We start from the raw sequence: 16163 nt of genomic DNA, 5'->3' as shown, positions 1-16163 counted from the left end.
ATGTGAGTGCTCTTCCTGTGTGTAGGGAGCCCTTCAGCCTGGCTGACTCATGAATAGGCCTGTCTGTTACCTTCACTGGGGGGGGGGGGGGGCCTCAGCACACCCAGGCAAAAACAGGATGGGCTAGGTGGAGGCGGTTGACTATTACTGGCCTTCGGAACCCCCATCAACGAAGCCAAAAGTGAGGGGCAGAGTGACAACGGGTGTGGTGGGGGTTGATGGAAGAGAAAATTCCATTAAAAACCAAAATTAATGGCTGCTTTCAGGCTGGGCTTCCGGGCTCAGGGTGGCTGTTTTAGCACGTTAGCAGAGGGCATAGATTAGCTGCTTTCAGGCTGGGCTTGGAGGCACAGGGTGGAAGTTTTAGCACGTTAGTAGAGAGCATAGATTAGCTGCTTTAGGGTTGGGCTTCCAGGCACAGGGTGGCAGTTTTAGCATGTTAGCAGAGGGCATAGATTAGCTGCTTTCAGGCTGGGCTTTCAGGCACAGGCTGGCAGTTTTATCACGTTAGCAGAGAGCATAGATTAGCTGCTTTCAGGCTGGGCTTTCAGGCACAGGGTGGCAGTTTTAGCACGTTAGCAGAGGGCATAGATTAGCTGCTTTCAGGCTGGGCTTTCAGGCACAGGGTGGCAGTTTTAGCACGTTAGCAGAGGGCATAGATTAGCTGCTTTCAGGCTGGGCTTCCAGGCACAGGGTGGCAGTTTTAGCACGTTAGCGGAGAGGCGCTGTCACCAACAAATTGAGACGCATGACAGTGGGTGAATTTTGGGTAGGGGCCGGGGGGTTTGTGTTATCAGATTTCCATGGATTAAGCTAAGTATATCAAAATCTCTTAATTTGACACACTTCAGTCAACAATTCACCAACCATCTCCATTACCTGTTATCATGTAACTAGAGTAATGTATCTTTAGCATGCAGACATGCGTTGTATGTAACTAGAGTAATGAATCTACAGTATGTTTATGTGTGTTGTATGTGTAATGAATCTACAGTATGTTTATGTGTGTTGTATGTGTAATGAATCTACAGTATGTTTATGTGTGTTGTATGTGTAATGAATCTACAGTATGTTTATGTGTGTTGTATGTAACTACAGTAATGAATCTACAGTATGTTTATGTGTGTTGTATGTGTAATGAATCTACAGTATGTTTATGTGTGTTGTATGTGTAATGAATCTACAGTATGTTTATGTGTGTTGTATGTGTAATGAATCTACAGTATGTTTATGTGTGTTGTATGTGTAATGAATCTACAGTATGTTTATGTGTGTTGTGGCGAACCCAAAGGCAGGCTGGGTCTGTAGCGCCGGTCGGCAGGTGTCTTCTGGGTTCCGCTTTGCACACCTGTCGCTGCTTTGTTCCGAACTGGCAATCTGTCGGAGCAACGTGTGGCACTTAGAGGCCCCCAGATCTCCCAAACACAACCCTCACCCCCCAACCCCCCTCTTCCCTTCGCCTTTCTTATAGTGTCCTGACAGCACACAGCACGCACTTGGCTGGGGGGGGGGGGGCGTTTGAGGGAGGGGTGACTCAGGCCGCTCTACAGGAAGTCAGCCGGTTTAATTGTGTGCCGCATGCATAATTAACCAGCCCTCCACAGCACGGACTTGGGCTTGGATCCATCACGCACCTGGGTCGCCACAAAGATGGCCTTTCTGCTCCGGGGGCTGGGGGGGGCTGGGGGGGGGATGGGGGGGTAGATGGTGGAGGGGGCTGGCTCGCTCCCGACGCCGCCCCGTGCCTCTCTCCGTCCCAGCTGCGCCTCTTTCACCAGGGGGGCCCGATTCTGAGGGCATCGGGACGGGGCCAAAACCCAGCACCATGTCCCCATAAAGACCCCTTTATGGCATTATTAATGGCAGTCAGCGGACAGAAGACCGGCACCGGGAACTGAGTTCATTATTGGACCCCAAGCGCTGGCGGGGGGAGGGGTGGGGCGGGGAGGGGGGGTTGTGTTAATTCGGGGAATTCAGACAGACTCATGGTGGGGCAGGAGTTAACTGGTTACACCAACAATGGAAGGAGGTTTTGCATATCTTGCAAAAGGCAGTGTTGTTCCCTTTGCTCTTGATATTCTGCATGTGTGTAAATGTTTGTGTGCGTGTGCTTATGTAAATGCATGCAAGTCTGTGCGCATATATGCATAATTGTGTACAATGTGAGTATGTGTGTGTGCGTGCTTGTGCATATACTGTATATTTATGTATATGTGGGAATAGTGGTTCTTTTGGATCTGTGCAAAGATTTTGTTGGGTCAATATTGGCTGGTTCTGTTGGGTCTTCATTAGGTAGCTCTGTTGGGTCAGCATTAGGTAGCTCTGTTGGGTCAGCATTAGGTAGCTCTGTTGGGTCAGCGTTAGGTAGCTCTGTTGGGTCAGCGTTCGGTAGATCTGTTGGGTCAGCATTGGGTAGCTCTGTTGGGTCAGCGTTGGGTAACTCTGTTGGGTCAGTGTTGGGTTGCTCGTTTGGGTCAGCATTGGGTAGCTCTGTTGGGTCAGCGTTGGGTAACTGTGTTGGGTCAGCATTAGGTAGCTATGTTGTGTCAGTGGTGGGTAGCTCTGTTGGGTCAGCGTTGGGTAGCTCTGTTGGGTCAGCGTTGGGTAGCTCTGTTGGGTCAGCGTTGGGTAGCTCTGTTGTGCCAGCGGTGGGTAGCTGTGTTGGGTCAGCGTTGGGTAGCTCTGTTGTGTCGGCGTGGGTATGGTCCAGCAGAAGGCCTAGAACTTTTGCTGCTGTTGGCGTTTCAGGTTAGAAAGGGCTCAGCTATAGGACCGCATGCAGTGCAGTCCGTCCTGTCCTGCACTCAAATAAACGTATTCATGAATGTAGATGAGTTCCCATGCAGGCCGCATGTCTCAAAACCAACAGTAATCATGGCCCAAGTAGCCTAAGTGCAGCCTTAATGCACACGGATGTCAGCGGCCATGTTTTCATTACCGAGCCTTTACATAACTGCAGACTGGCCGTTTGAGAAGACTGGGGGGAAAAAACGACCTCTGTCAAGTTCAATCACAATCAAAATCAACATTTTTTAAAAAAGTGAAAAACCGTCTGCACCCTTTTGGGCAGCGAGAGTGTTTTGGTGAGGTGCATTAAGTGGTCCGTGTGTCATGGAAAATTATTTTCTGTACACAGGGGACTTTTCACAGCAGACCTTGCCCACACGCTCCACGCCCCCCAAAATTATTCATGACCACACCCCAGGCTGCCAGCAGCGTCCCGCCCTCAGACAAGGCATTTGATCTGGGGAAAAGTTGCCACGGTGTGCGGACCTGCTTATACGTGCGGACAAGCTGAGTATGAACAGTGTAATCTGCTTACTCATGGTAACAGATCAGCAGGAGTGTGAACAGTGTAATCTGCTTATTCATGCTAACAGACAAGCTGAGTATGAACAGTGTAATCTGCTTACTCATGGTAACAGATCAGCAGGAGTGTGAACAGTGTAATCTGCTTATTCATGCTAACAGACAAGCTGAGTATGAACAGTGCAATCTGCTTACTCATGCTAACAGATGAGCAGGAGTGTGAACATCTGCTTACTCATGCTAACAGATGAGCAGGAGTGTGACCAGCGTAATCCACACAACACCTGTATGAGTTTCCATGCCCCCCCCCTTTATAAAGTGCTTTGATGTGAGTTGATGAAAGGTGCTATATCAATTTAGTATGTCAATCCATCACCCTGAATCCCCTATGATATCTATTAACCTTTTGAAAAGTAGACCTTTTAGAAAGTTTCTTCCAAAATTCTATGGCATTGTTCTAGAACGCTGTTGCTTTCAGACACCAGTAGTGATTGTGACATCAGCATTAGAATGTTCAGCTAAGAGCATGGGGGGAGGGGAGAGAACAATGGCTGTCATTTAGTGCTGTTAAATCAGGGGGCATGTGCCTGGTGCCCTGTTGGCACGGCAGGGGCTGGGGTGGTGGGGGGGTTGTTGTTGTGACTCTGGTGGGGGTGGCGGGTGGGGGGGTGGGGGGTTGATCTATTCAGAGGGCATGCGGGCATCCCAGCCAGCTGCATGGAGGGGGGTGGGGGGGCGGACAAAGCCCTGATGGGCCTCCAGCTCCAGCTAGACCCCCATCTTATCCCATTAGTCCCCTTTTCCAAACTACAACCTAAAATTGCACCCCTCCTAACGTACCCACACCCCCCCCCCTCCAACCCCACGATTCCCAGCCTGTGGTGTGGTTCCTCCCAGCCCCTCCCACTACTCCCAAATGGATGTGGGCTCAAATACATTTCAATTCACAACGTGAATTTGGAATTCAATTCATGAATTCAAAAATGTCCCTTGGGTTTTTCCCCCCCATTAATTACTTGAATTTCAATTGATTTTCAAAAATTGTTTTTTTAAGCTGAAAAATCAGCTCTGAAATCTGCTCACCTCCAGCTGCCCCATCTCCCCCCCACCCCAACTCTGGGTACCGGGCCCCCCCTGGCCTCCACGCAGCTGTGTCAGTGCCTGGCGCTTGTTGTCATGGTAATGAGCTGGCTCTGGCGAAGACGGAGAGATGGCGGAGATGTTACCGGCTGATTCTAGAAAAACACAACAAAAACAGGAAAAACAAGCTAGCTTAATTATGGCAGCAGTACAACACACACACACACTCACACAAACACACACGCACATACACATGCATGCACAGGCAAACACACAAACACAGAAACACATGCACATACACACGCATGCACAGACACACATGCACATACACACGCATGCACAGACACACATGCACACAGACACGCACGCATATACACACGCATGCACAGACACACACAAACATACACACGCACATACACACGCATGCACAGACACACACACACACAAAGAATCACGCACGGAGACTGTGTCAGTGCTCACGGTCAGTGCTCACCGCTGCAAACAGAGACTGTGTCAGTGCTCACTGTCAGTACTGACTGCTGCACACTGAGATTGTGTCTGTGCTCACTGTCAGTGCTCACTGCTGCACACAGACTGTGTCAGTGCTCACTGCTGCACACAGAGACTGTGTCAGTGCTCACGGTCAGTGCTCACCGCTGCACACAGAGACTGTGTCAGTGCTCACTGTCAGTGCTCACCGCTGCACACAGAGACTGTGTCAGTGCTCACGGTCAGTGCTCACCGCTGCACACAGAGACTGTGTCAGTGCTCACTGTCAGTGCTCACCGCTGCACACAGAGACTGTGTCAGTGCTCACTGTCAGTGCTGACTGCTGCACACAGAGACTGTGTCAGTGCTCACCGCTGCACACAGAGACTGTGTCAGTGCTCATTGTTAGTGCTGACTGCTGCACACAGAGACTGTGTCAGTGCTCATTGTTAAAGCTCACCACTGCACACAGAGACTGTGTCAGTGCTCACGGTCAGTGCTCACCGCTGCACACAGAGACTGTGTCAGTGCTCACCACTGCACACAGAGACTGTGTCAGTGCTCATGGTCAGTGCTCACCGCTGCACACAGAGACTGTGTCAGTGCTCACTGTCAGTGCTTACTGCTGCACACAGAGACTGTGTCAGTGCTCACCGCTGCACACAGAGACTGTGTCAGTGCTCATGGTCAGTGCTGACCGCTGCACACAGAGACTGTGTCAGTGCTCACGGTCAGTGCTGACTGCTGCACACAGAGACTGTGTCAGTGCTCACCGCTGCACACAGAGACTGTCAGTGCTCACTGTCAGTGTTCACCACTGCACACAGAGACTGTGTCAGTGCTCACCGCTGCACACAGAGACTGTGTCAGTGCTCACTGTCAGTGCTCACCGCTGCACACAGAGACTGTGTCAGTGCTCACGGTCAGTGCTCACCGCTGCCCCGTTAATCCCTGGCTGAGCCGGCTGTGCTGTGGGACTCAGAGAAGCGGTATTTAGTTTTTTCGGGTAAAGAGCGCCGTGCTCCCCACAGATCCATGGAAAAGATTACATGTAATATTAAACACATGGCAACGGTTACCAGAGAATGAGGCGTGTGGTCGGGGGTGGGGGTGGCGAGTGAGGGGGTGGGCGAGTGGGGGGGTTAAATTGGGAGAAACCCAGAAATGAAAGATTTATTAAATGGCCAGTTTTTCTTGACTGTGACAAACTCCAGTATCTAACCTTAGAAAAGGTAAGTCCATAATGGGGGCATAAAGGCTGGGGGATCAACATGTCGCACATGTACAAACCCCCCCCCCCGCTCCACCCCCCACTCTAATCGCACCTGGTCTGTCTCTGTCTGGGCAGCAGAGTGCGGGGGGGGGCGTGGGTTGTGCAATAGGCACAGCACACAGGGAGGAACGCTCTCGCACATAACACTAGGAGTCTGGCTAGCTTCAGTGTGAGCAGTCACCACCCTAATGCACACACACATACACACACACCTATTCATCGACACACACACAAATACGCACTCACACTCACCAATACACATAACTCACACAGCTTGTATTACATTACACTACAGTCACTTAGCAGATGCTGTAATTCTCACAGAAGCGATAACATTTACTCATCAGGATATTTACTGAAGGCACAGTCACTCAAGGGAACAATGGCCAGCAGCCCCACCTGGGAATTGAACCAGCAACCTCCGAGCTACAGGTCTGCTTCCCTAAACATTACGCTGCGCTGCTGTATCTCCCCTCAGCTGAGCGCCTGTGTGAGGGGAGAGAGTGGCTCCATGTGCAGCCGTACTCCAGACTGAGACCCCCCCCCCCAAAACAAAATGAGAGGGGGGTCTGCAGATCGTAAACGCATATTGGAGGGAACTGTACCTGCTCCCCCCCACCCCACCCCCCGCCCACATAAGCAGAAATTTGGCAGATGAGTTCCCCATCCTATGCCAGGAGACTCAGCCACAGGCCCCCTGTCATCTGAGGGTCCCTGGAGTTTGAGGGCCCCGGGAGTTTGAGGATCCCTACAGTTTGAGGGTCCCTGGAGTTTGAGGTCCCCTGCAGTTTGAGGATCCCTACAGTTAGAGGGTCCCTGGATTTTGAGGGCCCCTGCAGTTTGAGGATCCCTACAGTTTGAGGGTCCCTGGAGTTTGAGGGCCCCTGCAGTTTGAGGATCCCTACAGTTTGAGGGTCCCTGGAGTTTGAGGTCCCCTGCAGTTTGAGGATACCTACAGTTTGAGGGCCCCTGCAGTTTGAGGATCCCTACAGTTTGAGGGTCCCTGGATTCTGAGGGCCCTGCAGTTTGAGAATCCCTACAATTTGAGGGTCCCTGGATTTTGAGGGCCCCTGCAGTTTGAGGATCCCTACAGTTTGAGGGTCCCTGGATTTTGAGGGTCTGTGGAGTTTGAGGGCCAGTGACAAGTTTCCAGAACAGCACACAGTTATGCACAGTATGTCTTTCAGTATGTATTTTACTTGAAGTATTACTGATATTCTTTAAACACAGGCAATACTGGAGACTGCAAAACTTGTTGATTGACATGCAAAGACAGATGTGACAAGAAAGAATGCATTCAGTAGTGCAGGCCACTGCTAGGACAAAAAAAAAGACCTCCCCTCACATGAATGTGCAGCCAATGTCTTGGAAATCCAGTCCTTACATTTTTGATATATGTTTGGCCTGACGGTGGCGCTAGAGGAAAGGTCATGAGGTCACCAAAATCAATAAGTTTCTTCCTCTTGTGAACATGAGTGTGCGCAGGAGAACGTCGTGGCAAATTGCTCACTTTTCGAGATGTCGATCGCAACGTTAAAGTTCGGCCTGGCGGCGGCGCGTTTCCAGATATTTCAGACGGCCAGACGGACATCGTTACATGACCCTACCCTTGGCAGAGGTAGTTATACGAAACAAAACGGACACGCACAGTAGGCTACCACACCAAGTCAGAGAAGAATGAGAGCGCTCGCAGACAGAAGGTGGCTCGTATGAGTAAGGCTTGCAGACTGAAGGCTCGTATGAGTAAGGCTTGCAGACTGAAGGTGGCTCGTATGTGTAAGGCCTGCAGACTGAAGGCTCGTATGAGTAAGGCTTGCAGACTGAAGGCTCGTATGAGTAAGGCCTGCAGACTGAAGGCTCGTATGAGTAAGGCCTGCAGACTGAAGGCTCGTATGAGTAAGGTTTGCAGACTGAAGGCTCGTATGAGTAAGGCTTGCAGACTGAAGGCTCGTATGAGTAAGGCTTGCAGACTGAAGGCTCGTATGAGTAAGGCTTGCAGACTGAAGGCTCGTATGAGTAAGGCCTGCAGACTGAAGGTGGCTCGTATGAGTAAGGCTTGCAGACTGAAGGCTCGTATGAGTAAGGTTTGCAGACAGAAGGCTCGTATGAGTAAGGCCTGCAGACTGAAGGTGGCTCGTATGAGTAAGGCTTGCAGACTGAAGGTGGCTCGTATGAGTAAGGCTTGCAGCCTGAAGGCTCGTATGAGTAAGGCTTGCAGACAGAAGGCTCGTATGAGTAAGGCTTGCAGACTGAAGGCTCGTATGAGTAAGGCTTGCAGACTGAAGGCTCGTATGAGTAAGGCTTGCAGACTGAAGGCTCGTATGAGTAAGGTTTGCAGACAGAAGGCTCGTATGTGTAAGGTTTGCAGACAGAAGGCTCGTATGTGCACGGGTACTCATCGGCACCACAGCACACGTGCTCAGGCTGACCGCTCAAGCCCGTTAGCGCCCTCCTTGTGGACATTATTCAAATTCATTAAACTTTATTAGGATAACTGTGGCCCAGTTATCGTGACGCCAAAGCTCGCCGTCCCCTCACGCGTCTGACCTCTCCAAATGCGCTATCGCGCTCCCGAACGTAGACGTTATTGGAATTCATCATGCGATGTTATCGGGGTAATCTCTGGCCCGGTTATCGTGATGCTGAAGCCCCATTACCGGCCCCCCAGTGGGGCTGGGGAGCGCGGTGTGGCTGGGAGGGGGGTCTGGCGGGTGGCCAGCAGTGGGTTAGGGGAGGGGGTCAGAGCTCTGAATAACCATTACACCCCACCACCCCCACCCCAACCTCGCCGCCCTGCGCCCCACTGAGCCCCACAAACAGCCTTGCTTTTCTTTTCCTTTCCTCTTGGATCTCGGACAAAACCCATTTAGGCTAAAGGGTGGGGGGAAGAGTTAAAGTTCGCTTCAAGAAAATTTCTCCTAATTCATCAGAATAGCATAATCATATTATAGGGCATAAAGAATGTGGTGTTTAAGATTATGTATCTGGAGAGAGGGAGGGAGGGATGGAGGTGAAGGTGGGGGGGTTTAAGGAGTTTCCCCAAATTCCTCTTGTCTGGTCTTATAAAAGAGATGGAGCTGAGGAGTGTGGGACAGCCCCTGCTGTGGGTTCCACATCTATCTTTTTTCTGCTTTCCCTCTCCACCCATCCATCTGTCCATCCATCCATCCATCCATCCATCCACCCATCCTCCTGTCCATCCATCCTTCTATCCATCCATCCATCCGTCTATAATATGAATAATCCGCAGTATGTATGTACAGATGGGTAATTTCTTGGGGCTATTATCCTATTCTAGTAATAGTGTGTAACTTAGCGTTGTTTTAGTCATTATTGCTATTATGTTTAGCTCTTTCTCAATGCCATGTTGGGTTTATAAGATGCAAAAAAAGTCCTGCTGCATAATTGAGTTCTAAGTCAGTGGCTCACAGAGCCTGAAACAGGTTGGTTCCTCTCTGTAGAGTCTGAGCAGGAGGGAAAATGAACATGTGTATGTATGTGTGTGTGAGTGTATTGTCTGTGTGTGAGTGTGTGTGTGTGTGTTTGTGTGTGTGTGTGTGTGTATGTATGTGTGTGTGTATGTGTGTGTGTGTGTGTGTGTATGTATGTGTGTGTGTGTGTGTATGTATGTGTTGGGGGGGGGGTTAGTGGGGTGATAACCCCCCTCAGGCTGTAAATAACTCCATGTGTTTGTGATGAGAGCTCAGGCCCTCAGGCCCAGGCTACCTGCAGCTCGCCCCTATGGGGGGGCGGACGATGAGGAACAGGTGTACAAGTGCCCCCCCCCCATCTCTCACTCTCTCTCTGTCCCCCTGTCCATCTGTCTCTCCCACTCCCTACCTGTCTCTCTCCCTCTCTCTCTCTCTCACTTTCTCTCTCTCCCACTCCCTACCTGTCTATCTCCCTCTCTCTCTGTCTCTCTCACTCTCTCTCTCTGTCTCCCTCTCTCTCTCTCTCTCCCACTCCCTACCTGTGTCTCTCCCTCTCTCTCTCTCTCTCTGTCTCTCTCTGTCTCTCTCACTTTCTCTCTCTCCCACTCCCTACCTGTTTCTCTCCCTCTCTCTCTCATTCTTCCCCTCTCCCTTCCCCTCACTCTCTCTCTGTCTCTCTCTCTCATTCTCCCCTCTCATCTCTCTCTGTCTCTCCTTCGTCATCTCTTCTGTCGTGTGTTTGGGGGGGCTGATTGCTCCATTGCAGCCTCTGGCCAGTGTACCTCCTGCTCATCCGTCTGCCTGGGCATGGGGTTGTGGGGTGTGGGGGTGATGGGGGGGGGGGGGCTGATTGGGTGTCTTTGAACGTCTGGACCCAAGTGTAACACATCCCTGCTCATCCCGTCGACCTGGGGGCATTGGAGGTTGTAGGGGGTGATGGGGGGTGATGGGGGGGGGGGGGGCTGGTAGGGGTGTCTTTTGAAAACTGACGAGAATGCGGATCCGGCCCTGGGAGGTATGGAACCCGACACACACAGTCACGTTTAAAAAGTAGCTAACCCCCCCCCCCCCCCCCCCCCCCCCCTTACTTCCAGCAGACTTGCGGTGACCGTTTTTCTTGTTTGTTTGCGAGGCGGCGTTCTCCAGTTAAGCTTTATAGCGCGGACATCGCTGTGAATTTCACTCCATCGCGGCAGACAGAAAGAGCAGAAACATTGAGCTAAACGGTAATAACGGAAAATGGGTCCGGCGACTTCTGTTGGGGGTGGGGGGGGGTGGTGGGGGGTGGGGTGGGGAGAGGAGTGGGGGGGGGGGTATAACTTCCGTCACATTTGTTTAATATCAAAGTCCTGCCCCTAATTGGGAACGTGGACCGGACTCTCTGAGACGTCTGGCGAGGGGCGCGAGCGGTGTCCGTGTTATTCTAGGGGGAAGGGGGGGGGGGGGGGGTTATGGGGTGGGGGGGCGGGTAGAGGGTGTCAGGAGCTCTGGAACCAATTTCACTTCCCTACCATCCACAGCCAGCCTCAGAGAGCTATTTACATTACAGAGAAGGGCTGTCCGGACCCTTAAGCACAGAGAGAGAGAGAGGGAGAGAGAGAGTGGGGGAGAGACAGAGAGAGAAAGAAAGAGGGAGAGACAGAGAGAGAGGGAGAGAGAGAGTGGGGGAGAGACAGAGAGAGAGGGAGAGAGAGAGTGGGGGAGAGACAGAGAGAGAAAGAGAGAGAGAGAGAGAGCCAGAGAGGAATGCAAGGAGAGAGAGGGGGGAGATAGGTGAGAGAAAAGCTGAGAAAAAGAGGAAGAGAGAGAGGAAGAGAGCACATGGATGAGAGAGGGAAAGAAAGAAAGACACAGAGAGAGTGAGAGAGGGAAAGGAATAAGAGAAAGAGAGAGGCAGAGAGGTGGGATCCTCATGCAGAGACTGAAGAAGCTCACTCAACGCCACTCCAGACCAATTTTATCGGAATGTCACACAAAAAAAAAAAACAGCAAAGCATGAACTTGCATCTGGCGTAAGGTGCTTTGGCAAAGGATACATCGCCCCCTGTGGTGATGTGGCAGTATGACAGGGGCCTGACAGACAGGAGGAGGTGTGGTGAGTATCCTGGTGTTAAAGTCCTCCTGTGTACAATCAGCACCTAGGTGTGTGCTACCTGCATCACCCCCCCCACCCCCCCCCACTACACCCGTTAACTCCCAAACCACTTTGAGATCCTGGGACGGGAAGGAGAGGCGCTATCCAAACACAACGCACCCTGCCCAGCCCAGCCAGCCCCGCACACTTTGCTGAAGTGACCGTTTGCCTGGTTTTGGTTCTGCTTTCCGTGATTATAATAATCGGGTAGGAATTCCCAGGTTCACGCTGATAATAAATGGAAGCATTCATAACCCGTCACGGTCCCGGTGATACTCGGAGGCTGAACGATGAATGGTCGTGTATTTGTACTTCCTGCGTACAGCGCAAAACACAAACGTTTTCACGCCAGAACCTCCTGACTCTCAGCGTCACGGTTCCTTAGCAACGCAGACGCTATTTTACTGCACAACCCCTTTGGCCAATCACAGAGCTCCAGACCACGGGATGGGACGGGACAGGGCCAAAAGAGTTTCACCAGGGGTTCCTTTCCCCCTTCCTTTGGTTTGGAGATCTCACCAGGATAAAGCTGCCAGCCCACGCACACACACACACACACACGCAGCACGCATTCACACACGCACGCATACACATACACACACAGATACACACACAAGCAGCACGCACGGACACACACATGCAAGCATGCACACACAAACTCAACACAAGCATACACACAGACAGACAGACAGACACAGACACACATGCATGCATACACACACGCATGCATACGTATGCACACACACACACAAACATACACAGGCACACACAGACACACACACACACACGCTTACACACACACACACACACAGACAGACACACGCACACACACACACACAGACACACACAGATACACACACACACAGATACACACACAGACACACGCACATACGCAAACATACACACAGACACACAGACACACGCTCACACACACACACACACACACAGACACACACAGACAGACACACGCACACACACACACGCTTACACACACACACACACACACAGATACACACACAGACACACGCACATACGCAAACATACACACAGACACACAGACACACGCTTACACACACACGCTTACACACACACACGGGGTCCTGTCTTTGGGCCTGGCACAGGCGCCCAGCCCCATTAGCATTTTCTGTTTCCTCAGCGCAGTTTCCCCCTCGGTCCTGAAAGGTCAGCCGCACGCTCCCGTCCGATGTCATCGGCCGCACCCCTCCGAACACGCATCGGCCGCACCCCTCCGAATACGCATCGGCCGCACCCCTCCGAACACGCATCGGCCGCACCCCTCCGAACACGCATGGCGCCCACTGCGAGAACCTGGGCAAAGCTCTTCGCGCGCCGGACCGCGCCCCTGTGAGCGGCTGAGAGGCTGCACCCTCAGGACATCGCCGGCGCTCCCCTGGAGTGAGAGGCTGGCCGCACATCGCCGTCGGACTGCTCCTGGGGCGGCAGAGCTGCGTCCTGACAGCATGCGCCGTGCACCCTCCCTGGACGCTGAGGCGCACGCTCCGCCGCAGACATGCGCCACTGCGGACTGTACCTTGTGGAACGGCTGGGGGCTCTCCTGCAGAATGCGCGTGCGGACTGTGCTCCCCTGTGGAGCGGGCTGAGGAGGGCTGCGTTCCGCTGCAGGACATGCGCCGTGTGGACTGCGCTCCTCTGTGGAGCGGGCTGAGGAGGGCTGCGTTCCGCTGCAGGACATGCGCCCTGCGGACTGCGCCTGCTCTGCGCGGCTCCAGCTGCATTACAGCATTCTACCTCGCCGGTCAGGCACCCTGTTTGTTGACCTTAGATGCAGGCCGATAGGCATCGTAATGTGCTTTTTGGAGGCGAAGTCCGCCTCGCCTTCTTCCCCCGCGCCGGCGATACCCATCGGCTGCGCTCGGGCGAGCCGCGGCGAGCTGAGGCTGTCCAAATAAACGGCCCCTGAGGTTCGAACACGACAAAAAAAAAAAGAAAAATATTACCCCGAGATCTGTTTGCGTTACAGGGCTCTTAAGTTTGGTATTCTCGGCACTTGACCCGCTTGAACAATGAGGGCCATGTGTTCCCCTCTGGGAAGCGGGAGGGGGACACGGCAGGCCCGTGAAAGCGCCGTCTCCAAGTGCGCGCTCAGGCTGTGGGCCGTACACGGCTCACGTCTGGACGATGTCGTTCACCGGCTGCGACAGCCTTAATTCAGTTACTCCGAGACTCATTAAATTGCCGTTCTTAATTACGTAAGAAAAAAAAAAAATCTATTAGCTATAACTATAAGCATGTGCATATAAAAAACTACCAGCTAATTCACATAAGCTTACCGTTAATTTAGCCAGTACCCTCTGAGTTACGCGCCCAGTTCACTACCCACTATGCTACACAGCTCCTTTATGTAGGGAGCCATGACGATACCAAGCCTCACCTCTCTATGCCACTTTTTAATGTGATCTCTAAAACGAGTCAGCACAGCATTTTCAGAAATGTTATTGGTCAGATGAATAACCAGGACAGCACTACCCAGCATCAACAGCTAACCAGTACACTACCCAGCATCCAACAGGTAACCAATCCTCTACCAATCACCTCTACCAAGAAAACAATCCACTACCCAGCATCCAACAGGTAACCAGTCCACTACCCAGCACCGCCAGTAGGAAAACAATCGACCACCCATCATGCAACAGGTAACTAGTCCACTACCCAGCACCTCTAACAGGTAAACAAATAGGTTTATTAACCTCTTAAGGAGTGGGATCACAAATATCTGATTAGAATGTTCTTACAGTAAGTGAACACTCTAATGCTGATGTCACAATCGCAACTGGTGACTGATAGTGATGGAGTTCTAGAACACTGCTGGAAAAAAAAAAACATTCAAAAGAACCTGCTCTTCAAAGGGTTAAATAGCAGCACAGTGCAGGTCTGAGCTGAGCCTTTCACCACTCATGCTGCCAGTTTAGTTCTGTACACCGTTTCTCTGTTTTTTTCTTCCTGAAATGCGATCGCTACAGAAAACCGATCTTCTCTGAGACTGAATGGGCCTTGTTCTCGTGAGCGCGTGCGGAGGGCTTCCACTACTTCACTTCCTGGTTTTACGAACACGTTGCCGTGGATACCGGAGAGTGATCCGCTGCCCGCGGAGCTGAGGGCCGGCTCTGATTGGAGGAACGCGGTTCGCCGCTTTTAGACTGCTGCTTGATGGAGGGCTGACTGCTACCTGACCGTCTGGGGCCGAGCTATTTGGGGAACTGTCCTTCCTGAGCTGGCGCATGCCCCGTGTGTCTTAAAAAAAAAAAATTAAAAAAAAAAAGTGAGTTAAACGTGAGGAGTTTGGAACAGACAGGAAAGGGGGGGGGGGTTTATTATAGCCATTAAAATGGAGGAACAAAAAAAAATGAAATGATCTTTCTTTTCTCCATAGCTTTTTTTTTTGTACCTGAACGAGCTGAAACAGCAGGTTTGAGCAGCAGCGACAGGCGTCGACGCGCTTTGGGATAATAATGACGCGCTGAGCACGTGAGGAAAATAACCGCGTTAGTGAAACGCGTTAGTGTTGCGGCCTGATCAGAGCAATGCATCATGGGTAATGGGAATGTGATGGCTGTGTTTTAAGCGAGATCGTTCACACATGCACTCACACACACATGCACACATTCACACACACACACACACACACACACGCATGCATGCACACATTCACACACACACACACACGTATGCACACACATGCACATGCACACACACTCACACATATACACACAGGTGAACACATGCTTTAAAGCACATTTGTCCTCTGCAGTTTGGCTTGATTGGTCTGCTTCTCAGGACTACCGTACGTCCATCTCTTGCCTGTTTCCCATCTCTTACCTACCTTCCATTTCTTACCTGTTTTTCACATCCATAAGAAAGTTTTTTTTGTCGCACCCTGATGAGTAATATCATCCTTACTGATATTTTTTTGTCTAAACATCCTTTCATGAACTGGTAAGTATTCAGTCCATTTTTAAGGTCAGATGGGATCATCATGGACCTTCAGTGTCATCGCAGAATTAATGTGGACAGTGTTGAAATGGAAAATCTTTTAAATTTAAAAGATTTTCCATTTTAAAAAAGAAAAAGAAAACTTTCACCGCTACTGCACAAAAATGCCTGTTCATCTGGGAACTCTGGAAATCTGAAGTCACAAAGTTTGCCACCCAGCATTATTTTCCCAAAACAGACTCTGCTGGCTGTAATAAGCAATGACACTGGCTTCTTTCCCCCCCCCCAGAAGCACACAGCAAATCCACATGCCCTGATGTCTCTATAGCGCAAACATCAGGCAGCTGGTATCTAAGGGGCAGCCTCCCCTGCATGGACATCCCATAATACACATAATTACATCCAAATGGTGGCTGAGGGGGTGCAATCTGCACCCCACCTGGATCACACCCCGTTCGCATTCACCCGGTAATGA

Source organism: Anguilla rostrata, chromosome 2, assembly GCF_018555375.3.
Source record: "Anguilla rostrata isolate EN2019 chromosome 2, ASM1855537v3, whole genome shotgun sequence".
In the NCBI taxonomy this organism is placed as follows: Eukaryota; Metazoa; Chordata; class Actinopteri; order Anguilliformes; family Anguillidae; genus Anguilla; species Anguilla rostrata.
This window is presented reverse-complemented; position numbering follows the sequence as displayed.